General features: G+C 41.3%; 1 protein-coding gene across 6 annotated transcripts in view; it reads left to right on the top strand.

The window, feature by feature from the left end:
• GRIA4 (glutamate ionotropic receptor AMPA type subunit 4) overlaps positions 1–13,780 on the top strand; it is a 216,759-nt gene that overhangs the window by 39,308 nt on the left and 163,671 nt on the right. The window lies entirely within an intron of this gene.

Genomic DNA, 13,780 nt, shown 5'->3' with positions numbered 1-13,780 from the left:
AAAGTATTCCACCAAACCGAAAGAAAATCTGGGCTAATTGAAGTGGACTTACTTGCCTTACACCTTGTCAACCAAAGGTTCTTCTCCAAATACTACCACCCATGGGCAGAGGCCACAGATGCCCTCCACACCAACTGGCCCAAAGGACTTATTTTTGAATTCTCTCCCACACCCCTCTAGCAAGGACCCTCAAGAAGGTATGGGAGGAACGCAACAAAGTTGTAATCGTAGCTCCTTGCAGGCCAAGGAACCCTAGTTTTCTGAGATAACATGCATTGCAACAGAACCCCCTTGGCGTCTCCTGGTGTCCCCAAGACCTCCTCACACAAGGTCACTCACCCAGACCCAGAATGGCGCAATCTGACTGCATGGCAATTAAACAAAGATGCCTTTTAAAATCAGGTCTGTCCCCCAACATAGTGGGGATCATCCTATCGGCATTACAGCCATCTACTTTTTGGCTGTACCAAAGCACCTGGAGAGTCATCCTTCAATGGCGCAAGTGTAACAACAGGGGTCATCAAATGCCAACAGTGACCTTCAGCTCTCTATATTGGAAAAACAGGCCAAACCCTACGCCAAAGGATAAATGGACATAAATCTGATATCAGGAATCACAAGACAGAGAAACCAGTAGGAGAACACTTCAATCTCCCAGGACATTCTAGACAAGATCTCAAAGTAGCTGTCTTATTACTAAAGAATTTCAGAAATAGACTGGAAAGAGAAGTTGCTGAATTGCAACTTATTACCAAACTTAAAACCACGGAGAGACCTGGTCTGAATAGAGACATCGGATTCTTATCTCATTATACATGATAAAGCTATTTTTAGCCATCTCACCCATTGCTTTTTCCTGTAAGACCAATTGCAGTCATTAAGAGTCGTCAACAGGTTTACCACACCTATCAGCCAATCACCCATTCCCACCACCCTTTGAGTAAAACCCCTCCCCACCCTCTCACTATATATAAGGGTCTGGTGACTTCTGTTTCAGTGCAGTGGCGTAGCGTGGGGGGTCCGGGGGGGGCTGGCCGCACCGGGCGCAACATCTGGGGGGGCGCACTAATCTAGTGGAAGAGACTTGAGTGCTAAAATCCACGGGTTAGGGGGTGCAAATTACTTGCCTTGCCCCGGGTGCTGACAACGCTACGCCAGGCTACGCCACTGTTTCAGTGTATCTGAAGAAGTGTGCATGCACACGAAAGCTCATACCAATAACAAACTTAGTTGGTCTCTAAGGTGCTACTGGAAGGATTTTTTTTTTATTTTGTTTCGTACAGGTGTTTAGACAAGGCAAGCCTCCAAGACTATGACTTGCTATGTGGCTGGGATGTCTTAAAGTGCAGGATTATCAATTACACACCCCACCTTAGCAACACACTGCACATACCTCTGAGCTATTGCATCTCTGTTTATGGCTTTCCTCTTAGCTTGGCAAAATGGCAAACCATAGCTGCTTCCCGGACCACCAACAATCAGTGTCCCCAGGAGGTGACTAAGTTCCTTTCTCAAGCCAGTGGGTGGTGTGTTAATCTTCACTTAAGTCCAGGATGCTGGCATAGATATATAAACATCAGATGAGTCCAATGGACCTTTCTCTGATTTCCCACTTTCCAATAGAGTCTGTTTTATTATGTCATTAAACATTTATTAGATTGTAATATACTTCACTGAAATTACAGAGTAACTTTGTGTGACAGCCTGCTTTGATCTTAAAACAAAAAAGTAAGAGAATAGTTTTAAATGATGGTACAAATGTACTACACTCAAACCAATTTCCATTTCTTTCTTTTTCAGTACACCTCTTAGTAGCTAACAATTGATTCATAGAATCTCACTGTGGACCCTTTTGACACTTGAAGCAAACTTCCAAATGACAGAATAGTATCTAATGTCACAGAAACATCTTTCTCTCTGTTGCCTTATATAAAAACATATAAAGATATGTACACTTTTTAAATGTCCAACCATAGGTCATGCTCCTTTGGACATGGCTATTTGATCTTTGTCACTGATAATCAACAAAAAAGAAAAGAAACCCCCCCCCTCAACTTGCAGCCAGCACCTATGGGCATTTCTTCAGCCAATCTTTCTGCACTGTTACATCAGATTTTAGTACCCAAAGCAGGAAGACACACACACACACACACACACACACACGAAGCAGAGTCATTTGAGAGCCTTTTAGTACCTGAGTGCAAAAGCACCTGAATTTAAAAGGCAAAAGTCACACATGGCTTCATTGATTGCAAATACTAAGTGCATATTTAAACCAAAGGGTCAGGTTTCAGTTGCGAGAAGCAGACATAGAGCCAAGACCTATCCTGTTTGCCACTTCTGTGCTTATTTCAGGAGCACCAGCCATTTCACTGTATAGGCATGCATGTATTTTGCTGTTTAAAATGATGGCTCTGGTTAATTCAAGATGGGGAAATTTAGAAACCAAGCTTATTCAATATTAAAAACCCTGGCTCAATTAAGAGCAGAGATCAAATTCACTCTGAAATCTGGGGCTGACTATTATTTACTTATTTAAAAGGATTATTATCCTGCTCCTCTGCAAAAAAAGGCTCCCACAATGGCTTACAAATCGATAAAAGCAAGGCATTATTTGCCCTCGGGTCTTAAAATTCAAAAAGACATGACACAAAAAGAAAATGGATTAGGAGGGAGGAGGAACTAAGCCAAGTTAAAGGTAAAGGGACCCCTGACCATTAGGTCCAGTCGTGGCTGACTCTGGGGTTGCAGCTCTCATCTCACTTCACTGGCCAAGGGAGCCGGCGTACAGCTTCTGGGTCATGTGGCCAGCATGACTAAGCCGCTTCTGGTGAACCAGAGCAGCGCATGGAAACGCCGTTTACCTTCCCGCCAGAGCGGTGCCTATTTATCTACTTGCACTTTGACGTGCTTTCGAACTGCTAGGTTGGCAGGAGCAGGGACCGAGCAACGGGAGCTCATCCCGTCGCAGGGATTTGAACCGCCGACCTTCTGATCGGCAAGCCCTAGGCTCTGTGGTTTAACCCACAGTGCCAGTTATTAGTTACTAGTTCTAATGACCAGCTGGGATGAAAAAGGAGAGGAAGAGTCAAAAGCTAATTATTTTTTCCTCTGTGCCAATAAAGTAGTTCTGCATGCCTTCTCTTCCTTCCTCTGTTACAGCCGGGTGCAATGGCTGCTGCCAAGTGACAGTTGATGGAAGGAGGAGCTGGCTTCTCAGCAGAGCTGGTAATGATATTGATTCTCTTTTCCTCTCTCTTCTATTACAGCCTGATGTAATGACTACTGCCAGGCTAGTAATGGGTTCTTAGTCAGCCACACCTCTCTGCAAGCCTCTCCATTTCCAAATGAACTTACTCTTGCAAAGAGGGATGTCAGGGTTAGGGTGGGCTGGTGAGTGACAGGAGAGACTTTATAAGCATTAGCCTTAATGCCTGGCCAATCCTGAGCTTGCTCAAGAAGATTCTTTCTTGCTTGTCTGCACGGGAGTTGTTGTTTCTAGCGATGTATAATGCGGCGAATTGAGCTTAGGCCTCAGGAAAGTGTAGGCTTCAATGATGAGGACTAGAAGACTGGGCTTGTCACTAGCAAAGGAGAGAGCAAAGGCCTTGAGAAATCCCCACCCACGGTTAGCACCAGGATAGCAGTATTTCCCATTTAAATTATAGCAATTATTTCTAAATGTGCCGTGGTAGTAATAAATCAGCAGACGCAAGTTTGTGTCTTCTTTTGTTCTTGTGTTTGGCAGTGCATAACTGGCCACCCTTGCCTTGCTGTCCCTTCAGTCCCAACACATATTTTCAAGGAGAAGATTATTTGAGGGGGCACTGGGTAGGAAGGCAGGGGATAAGGCCCCTGAGTTTTTCAAGCCTGTTCAGAGACCATAAGATTTTCCAAGTACTTAGTTAAACAACAACAAAACCCCTCAGAAAACAGATTGCAATCTTAAGGTAGGGAAAGTTCAACTAATACGCATGTAAAACTTGTGTATTTAAACTCTCAACACAAAATATGAATTGGCCCTGTCCAAATATAGGACCCTCAACCCATTGGCTTCATCGTTCTTTGTCATTCTACAGAGTATTCAAGGCAATGGCTTTTTTATTGGCTTGGAGAGTCTCGTGTAGTTTCTTTGCATCAGGTCAAACCCCAATCTTGAATGTTTGGTTTGTCTGGCCACAGCCCTCAGGTGTGATTTCTGCATTCAGTCCAAGCTCCAGTGTCCTTGTCCCCCTTCTCACATTTCTATGAGTGTGCCCTTTGACAGTGGTGGAATATGATTCCTTGGTTCCCACATTAGCATGGCTAATTACTTTTGCTTGTTATGAAGTTTCCACTCTTCATAATTCTGTAATAAATAGGTGATGTGAAATCGAACACACAAAAATGTTGGGATGTAAAGGGAGCAATGGTCTTATGTTCATCACTAAATATTTAGCACACTTACGTAGTTTTGGCTGTTTTAAGGAGTTTTGCCCTTCCACAGTTTCCAAGATCCTAAAATGAAACTATATGCTTGGCTCATTCAATTTATGCCAAAGGGAAAACAGTCTTGCCTAGTCAGTGAATCAGGCACATGACCTTTATGTTTTGCTTCATGAGAATGCAGTGCCTGTCATCCCCCTGGACCTCATACGTGGCTTTGACTTATATGAGACACATATATAATTCCCTCTAATCCTATTGAGAGTTACACACAGTTATCAAAGAAGATATATTTTTAACCTCTTAAGCAAGCCGTCCACAAGGCATCTGGAATTTATAGTTCTCATCAATTTGGAGCAATGCAGGTGAATAAAACGAACCTTTAAACTAAAACTGTTGCTGACATAGCCTGGAGACTCAAGAGCAAAAGTGAATATTCAGCAATGTATGGCTCCTCCTTTTCCTCCTGCTACCTTATAATATTAACTTCCTTGTAATCTTCAGAGGCTTGCATAATGGAGATTTGAAGGCTACACTGTTGAGTGTGTGAAAGAAAAAGGCTGATCTTTGGAGACAAGTCCATTAGCCAATTAAGTGTCCAAGCAAATAATTTACCCTCGCAAGAAGATGGTGTGGCTCTGTTTACATAAAAGAGAATTTTCAAGTGCATTTGCGTGGGGTCTTGTTAAGGCTGGGGAAGTTAGTGTGAAGTTGAAACTTTACTCAGAGAGCTGAAATACTTCAGTGGCTAATCCAGGGCAATGTGGGTCCATTAAGGAGTCTCAAAGCGGCTAACAATCACCTTTCCCTTCCTCCCCCACAACAAACACTCTGTGAGGTGAGTGAGGCTGAGATACAGGGTGAGTCTTTTAAAAGAGGCCCTGTGGAATATGTGTACTCTGTATCCACGAGGCCTCTTTTAAAAGACTCACCATGTACTTCAGAGAAGTGTGACTAGCCCAAGGTCACCCAGCAGCTGCATGTGGAGGAGCGGGGAATCGAACCTGGTTCACCAGATTACAAGTCCACTGCTCTAAACCACTACACCACAGTGGCTCTGACCATGATGGTGTGTGGGAAGGGAAACACGGGGGAAAGCAAATGATGGATTTAATGGAAGTTGTATGATCTTGTCTATATGACACACAGTGCTATTTTTCGGGGGGGGGGGACTCACCATGAACGCCTCCCTTGTTCTCTTATAATGGTAGTGGCGCCTACTCGAGAGGTGCCAGAACTGTGTTCCAGTGAGGAAGAAAAGTGGCATACAGTTTAAAGTAGCAAAGAACTACTACTCTAAAATGTTCAGCTGTTACTATGCTCTGGTGGGCCAGGCTTGGCCTGCTCAGATTGTGAGCTACGAAGCCCAATATAGTCCACCAGCAGTATATGATAGTCCATTAGACTTTGGTAAATCTTTTGGCTCTATTCTCTGCTTGGGACCACACATGCAGGGGCATGATAAGACACACATATACTCACTCCTTTATCTGTCTATTTATCTGGTATATATTTAGCATGCTGTGTCATGAGCTTGGCAGGCCTGGGCCAGGCAAACACAGATTTGCAAACCCAGCCAGCCAAGTTGTACCTTTTAATGAGAAGTTTAGCCAGAGATAAATTTTGACAACCAAACAAGTGAAAATTCACATTGGTAGAAGTAAAGTTGAGTGGTATTGCTTATTTACTTACTTAAAGTATTTTCATCCTTTGGCTGATGAAGGATGACAGATTGGTTTACAAAAGATCAATTCTTAACCTGAAGCACCACTTTAGCTAATGGGGCCTCCTGCTGCCGCCACGCCACCAGAGCACGATTTCTGTTCTCATCCTGAAGCAAAGTTCTTAACCCAAGGTAGTATTTCTGGGTTAGCGGAGTCCGTAACCAGAAGCATATGTAACCTGAAGCGTATGTAACCAGAGGTACCACTGTACGAAATGAGAATGTAAAATACATAATAAAACAAAAACAAACCAATAACCAACAAACATATCTAAAAAAAAGCCATAGAATGTTAATCTGCTGAATGCCTGGTTGAAGAGAAACATTTTCACCTGTTACCTAAAAATATGTAATGAAGACACCAGGCAAGCCTTCCTGGGGAGAGCATTCCACAAATGGGAGCCACTGCAGAAAAGACTCATCCTCGTGTTGCCACCCTCCAGACTTCTCATGGAGGAGACACACAAAGAAGGGCCTCCGATTATGATTGTAGGGTCAGAGTTGATTCATATGGGGAGAGTTGGTCCTTGAGGTATTGAAGTCCTGAACCATTTAGGGCTTTGTAGGTCAAACCCAGCAATTTGAATTTGGCCCAGAAACTAATTGGCAGCTAGTGCGGTCAAACCAGGATCCGTGTAATATACTCAAACCATCCTGCCCTGGTGAACACCACCTTAAAACCTAATCCTTTTCACTAACCAGGGGATGTCTGTGAGAGCCTGGGAAGGAAGTTGGAGGAGGAATGTGATATAGTGCACAAGCCTGTGTGGCGTTTCTCATCTTTGTGATTGGACAGCGTAATGTCTGCATTGGACCAGTGTGCTTGAGGAAAGCATGAGGAAGGTCAAGTGATATGTGTACTGTGTTCTTGGGATGCATGCATCCATACTATAACCAACGTTCCAGCATTTCTTATTGCAGAAGACAAATCTGAACTATGTGAATGCCAAATGTGTTGCAAGAAGCAACGAAGACACCCATGCCATAATATGTGCCCTTCTTTTATTAGAAATTCTGAGTCATCATGTTTGCTGACTGAACAGATATCCTCAACTTCAGGTTTACTTAACTTTGGCTATAAAACAATGCCATTATTATTTTGGAGGTTTAATTCTATGCACATTGCAAAATTCTGCTCCACAAGTAACTTTTAACTGGAGTCAATAAGAAAATTGCTAGTAACCGAATAAGTGAGCTATTGAAAACCAGCGTATGTGGCAGTTTCCGTACATTGATAAATAAACCCAGACCCTATACTATAACCCTGTGTGCTTTAGTAGGACCTTGCCACCACAGCAAATTGACTTAAAACAACATTTCTGAATAGATTTAGTAGCACAGCAGCTAATCTCAGAGACATTAGGAGGGAATAGCTATACAGTGACATATTTGTATAATGTGTGAGTAGAATGAAGGTCATGCCTTCTTTTCACAACAAAACGCTAGCACATTTTTCTGGCATGTGTTTACTGCTTAAATACAAAATGCCTTTAATTATGTCTTTGAGTGCACCAAAGACCTAAAGGTATATTGGTGCAATTTGTTTTCTGGAATGAAACTCCAGAGGTCAGCTCAGGATTGTTCTGTGAGCTAAAGACTTCAAGGGTAGTTGGGGGGAAATGGAAACTTCCTATCGGCATTCTTATTTATTTAGTAAGGTGTTTTTGTTCTTCGCACAATTCAATTTTTACTCAGTATCATCCCTGCTTCTTTTGGGCAGCCTTTTAGTTTGTCCAGAAACTGTTTCTCATTAATGTTGATTAAAGAGGCCTGGATTAAGATAATCAAATGTTGGTGTGTATGTTCCATACCACACACACAACGGGCGTGCACCTGATTGATCAGCTAGGTAATTATCATCTTCCTGATCTGCTTCTAACTTTGTTTATATTGTGATTTGGAAAGAGCAATTAATTTTAGGCAGGCTAATTTAGCTTTCTCATACCACATTTGCAAGCCTGTGTAAAGGAATCTTATTTATTGTTAGATTTCCCTTGTGAGTTCCTGTGTACTCACATCTAACATTGGACATGAAACAATATGTAGGAAATGAAGGGTTTTCTCTCCACAATCTGTGCATACAGATTATAATGTTACGAATTTCTGTAATTTGCACCTCCCCCCCCCAATTCCAAGCACACTTGCTAAGAGCCCCATTAAACACAGTGGTACTGTGGTCAGGGACCCCTGACCATTAGGTCCAGTTGTGACCGACTCTGGGGTTGCGGCACTCATCTCGCTTTAATGCCAAATCAAAATACGCAGGATGTGCTGTTAGCTGTGACCACACACACACACACCTTCAGCTTTATTTAGCATTTTCTTGGGCAGAAGTTGATTCAACCACTTGATCATATTGATTACCACTTTCCAGCTCTTTGAAATCCTTTTGAGGTGGCACTGGAGAAACCCAGCCAAATGGTCAGGGTATTATTATTATTATTATTAGTTGTTGTTGTTGTTATTGTTATTGTTGTTGTTGTTATCCATTTTTTTCACAGTATTCTGAATCTGGCTGCACCATGGCTTTTAATTTTTTAAAAAAATACCTTTCAAAATAATTTCTAACACTGAATTTGTATTTTTCACACCGACATTTTCAGTATACTTTCTAACATGATCCCAAGTTCCCTTTTCTAGAGAGTTACTGCCCTTTTAAAACCAGAACTTCATGTTGTATGTGGCATGGGTTTGCTTCCTTGTATTGAGTTCTACTTTGGAAACTCTTCCAGTTATGAGGGTTGGGATGTCTTGGAAACTTTTGGTCACATCATGAGGTGAGCATTCCTACATGTGACAAGAAAGAAGGGGAGATGCATGTAATATCTAATTATTTATTCAGCAGAGGAGTTATAATATATTATAAAAGGGGTTTCAAAGGTTGGCTCGGTGTCGAGCCTATTTAAAAAGCAAATTTAAGAACTTGCCTCAGATAACCTCCAGAACTCTGCAGCTAGTTCGGCGGCCATCTTGGATTATTATTATTACTTTTGGTCACATCATGAGGTGAGCATTCCTACATGTGACAAGAAAGAAGGGGAGATGCATGTAATATCTAATTATTTATTCAGCACAGCTAGAATATTTTTATATTAATTAAACAGTACTATGGAAAACAGTTAATTATTATCTGAATTGAGCGTGTAGTTAGGGACGGAGAATAAATTCATTCAGATCAAGTTTTGAAGTGAACTGATCTGAATACATCTATCAATCAGATTATGTACAGCATTTCCCCAAATTTTGTGATGCAATTTCAGTTCAAAAAAATAAACACACAAATGTGCATTTTACAGGGAAATGTGATACACACACACACACACACAGTATACATATTTTGGGATGGCAATACTTATGAGTATAATTTAAGTGTGATTTCCCCCCCCCCTTTGGGTTTGAAACAATGGCAATAAAACTGCACCGAACTGTGCTTGAACGAATGCAGAACAACACAGAATGAAAATTGCAGCTAAAATCATTACATGTAGTAGAAGTGGAGTGTCCTGTACATAAAGCTAAAGAGTGAAATCATAGGGCTGTTAGGTCTTGTGTTTCTAGTAAATCTTTTGTGATAGATGGAAGAATGATCATTAACCTTTCGCATGAACTATAAAGTGTGCAGTCTAGGAAAAGGAAGATTGAACTGTAAAAGCCATTCAAAGCCTTATCTACAATTCATGGAATATTTCTTTACTGATTTGTTAGTGCTATTAAGAGTCCCAGGATGCAAGAGAACTATGAAATAGAGTTAACAAAGGCTGGGCGCAGTTCTAGGTGTGTCAGACGAAGTATTTTAGATGATAATTCTATGTAAGAACATTCAGTGCTTCAAGATACCCAGGGGCAGTGGGAGTGAGAATTGATCATTTCACTCCCTCTCCCATTTATTGAGAAAAAGATAACAAGATGCATATTGAATTCAGTAGGTTCTCTGTGGGATTGGGAGTTCAAATATTTGATTGTTTTGGACCCACTGTGTCGGCAGAAACTGCCTACTAGAATACCTTTCTGTGACCGTACTTCCTTCAGCTTTCTTCTCATAACTCACCTTTTCTAGGGAGCTAGAACACCCATTGCCCTTTTGAAACTAAGCCAAACTACGGCCTGGTTCAAATGACATGGTATGCCAAATTGATTTACTGGCTCTCTTTTACTCACGTGCTGCACTGAGCTCAGTCAAGGTCAGGCTTAATGTGTCATCTAAAACTGAGTTTGTAGTTAATCTCTCTCTTTACTATAGCCAGTTGCTGATCTCCTCTCCTGCACCATGGGCAAAACAAGGCAAAATCTGGCTTATCATGTCCTTTGAGTATGATCTTCAGGTTTGTCATTAGTTTACTGTTCATGGTTTGTATAGAGGAAGCCTGGATTCAGATGACATGACATGCCAAACTGTGGCTTGTTTTATCTGCAGCATGGCAGGAGTGAGGGAGAAGGACATTAAGTCATAGCGCAGACATTCTCTCTGTCCTGGAAGCTCTGCTTCCTAATCTTATATTTCTCTTGCCATAATGTTTTGCTCACTCATTATATAGGTTCCAAGGCTGTTACAGCACCATGGAGAGCTCCTAGTGAGTGACTTACTGAGACAAGGCACAAAAGTGAACTGAGGTGTGTGTGTTTTTGAGCTTTGGCCAGCAGTCCAGTTCTCTCTCTCTCTCTCTCTCTCTCTCTCTCTCTCTATCTCTCTCTCTCTCTGTTTTTTAGCATATCATTTTCAACAATAATTAAACATACTTTTACATCTTATACAATTTTTTTTACTTCCATCAATCACATCTGAAAAATTTCCAATCTATTCACTTAATATACATTTCTTACTTTCACTATTACATTTAAATTCATAACTAATATCTCTAATCTTTCTCTATTTTGCAATGTTACATATATTTCTCCTTACAAAACTTCTTGTAGTCCTACTAGTGTAATTTGTTGATTACAGTTGCTCTTCAAATAGTTCGTATATTCCTTCCAATCTTCTGTGAATCTCTGGTCCCGCAGGTTTTGAATCCTTCCTGTCATTTTATCTAATTTTGCGTAGTCCATTAATTTTGTCTGCCATTCTTCTTTCATTGGAATTTCTTCTTGCTTCCATTTCTGGGCTAACAATACTTTTGCTGCTGTTGTTGCATATAAAAACAATTTAACAAGCAGTCCAGTTCTCTTAAGCTCTACCCAAGAGGCTCTTAAGTGGCCATACCTATGTCCTAAAGATAATAGAATAATAGAAATGTAGAATTGGAAGGGACCCTTAGAGTCATCTAGTCCAGCCCCCTTCCATGCCGGAATCTTTTGCCCAAAGTGTCCCAGTAAGCATGGCCAATGACCAGGAATAATGGGAGATGTATTCTTGCAACATGTGGAGGGTCACAGGTACCGTCGTACTGGATTAGAGTCTGCTTTTCCCCATATGACCATGACCAGCTAATGTTATATTTAATAAGGCAAGAGCCCTGCTGTTTTCCTGGCTATATGAGAATGCAGATCTTTTATAGCAGGGATGGCTAAACCTGGGACCTTCCAGGTGTTCTGGACTGTAACTTCCATAATTTCTGGTCAATGGCATGTTGGCAGGGGCTGATGGGAATCTAACAACATCAGGAAGGCCACAGGTTAGCCACCCCTGATTACAGCACTATTTTTGACCCTGTAAGTGTGAGATTACCTCCAACAACACCTGTCTCCTGGTGTTTAGACTGCTACAGTATTTGAGACCTTTTTCCCCATTAAGGATATGAAACATTAAAAGAGTGGTGACATTGTGGGTTCTTCAAAATGGGTTCTTGGGTTCTTGCAGTTCTGCTACCATTTTTAAAAATCTGCATATGAATTTCTTCTTTGATTTTTATTTGTTGCTTGTTGTGTTCATGAAATTGTAATGCCTGAATGTAAGAAGTGTCACTGAGTTTTGGAAAGAGAGTATAGAATAAATAATCACACGTGTTGAGGTTCCTGCATTAGTTGGACTAGATGATATTCAGAGCCCCTTCCAACTCTATAATTCTATTATTCTTTGAGGCAAAAACCCCTTTAAAGTGTTCAAATACTGTTTAAGCACATATACCAGGGTCCTTTAAATCCAGGACAGCTGTTCATTTATAAGCCTTCACACTATATGCACTGATTTCTTCCTGGGACATCATCTAAATCTCATTTTAGTCATGCATTGTGTGTTATAATCTTGCACTCACTTTATACAGATGCAGCCCCAAGCCTGAAATGTAACTCACTTGTTCAAGGTGGCAAAACTCAGAATGACTGGGGACTTTGTCAAACAGAGAGGTCATGAAAGTGGGACAATATATTCAGAGTGTTAAAAATGTGGTATGTAAGCTTTTGAGTCACAAAGAATCTTCCTCAGGCTGAAAGTTTGCAACAAATGCTTGTTACGACCGTGTTTTCCATATTTAGAATGGCTGAGCTGTCCACCCAAAAATGTAATGTGTGATGTAGGCCCTTACCATTGCTGTCAAATCATGTTCATTGATTCCATTCTTACAGTTATTAACCTGGCTCAGAACCTGCTCTTAATGCACAAGTATTAATTTTACCTCTCTTTAACCTTATACCTGGGGACACGGGTGGCGCTGTGGGTTAAACCACTGAGCCTAGGGCTTGCTGATCAGAAGGTCGGTGGTTTGAATCTCCGCAACGGGGTGAGCTCCCATTGCTTGGTCCCTGCTCCTGCCAACCTAGCAGTTCGAAAGCACATCAAAGTGCAAGTAGATAAATAGGTACCACTCCGGCGGGAAGGTAAACGGCGTTTCCGAGCACTGCTTTGGTTCACCAGAAGCGGCTTAGTCATGCTGGCCACATGACCTGGAAGCTGTACTCCGGCTCCCTCGGCCAATAAAGCGAGATGAGCGCCGCAACTCCAGAGTCGGCCACGACTGGACCTAATGGTCAGGGGTCCCTTTATCTTTAACGTTATACCTATAACCTTATACCTCTTTCGGTATAAGGTTGTTACTGAGAAACTCATCAACATGATCTCTAGGGCCATAGTCCTAATACAAAATGTGGTGGATTATACCTGGTTGAGTAATCAGGTAGATCCTAAGTGTCTGATCTTTTTTTCTGAAGTTGAGGCTTTGCATGCCTTTTTGTTTCACTTCAAGGGATATTGCCTCACATATGAGCAGGCGGTGTTGTAAGCGTGGATTGTCATGGTCTCATTTTGCAGTGCTGAACTACAATGATTTGGACACTGTTATGTCAGTGATTCAGTTTGACTCCACAAGTTCATTTCTTTTAACATGAAATTTAAAGCTAAGTTGCAGCCAGAGGCTTTTAATCAACCATCATTGTCATTGAATTTAGCCAATGGCTCTGGAGAAAGAATGCCTCTTGGCACTATAATATAGGAAGAGGTTTTTCCTTGGACACAATATTTTAAACTTTATGCTTCCTTGCTCCGTACCCTGTAAATCTCTCCTCATTTCCAACAGCCAGTAAAAAAAAAAAAGGAATTTACAAATGTATTTTGCTTATTGTCCCAAGAAATTATGAAGTGTAAACTGAATTTCACCACATTTCTATTATTTATTTAATATCTCACCATCAACTTAATCATTTATGAATACACAAGCCTATAAATACGGTGGATGATGCTATTTGAATTTTTCTTGTCTA

This window comes from Podarcis melisellensis (genome assembly GCF_964234715.1).
Source record: "Podarcis melisellensis genome assembly, chromosome: 4".
NCBI lineage: Eukaryota > Metazoa > Chordata > Lepidosauria > Squamata > Lacertidae > Podarcis > Podarcis melisellensis.
Note: the sequence above shows the minus strand (reverse complement) of the source record. Positions and strands in the feature narration are given on the sequence as shown.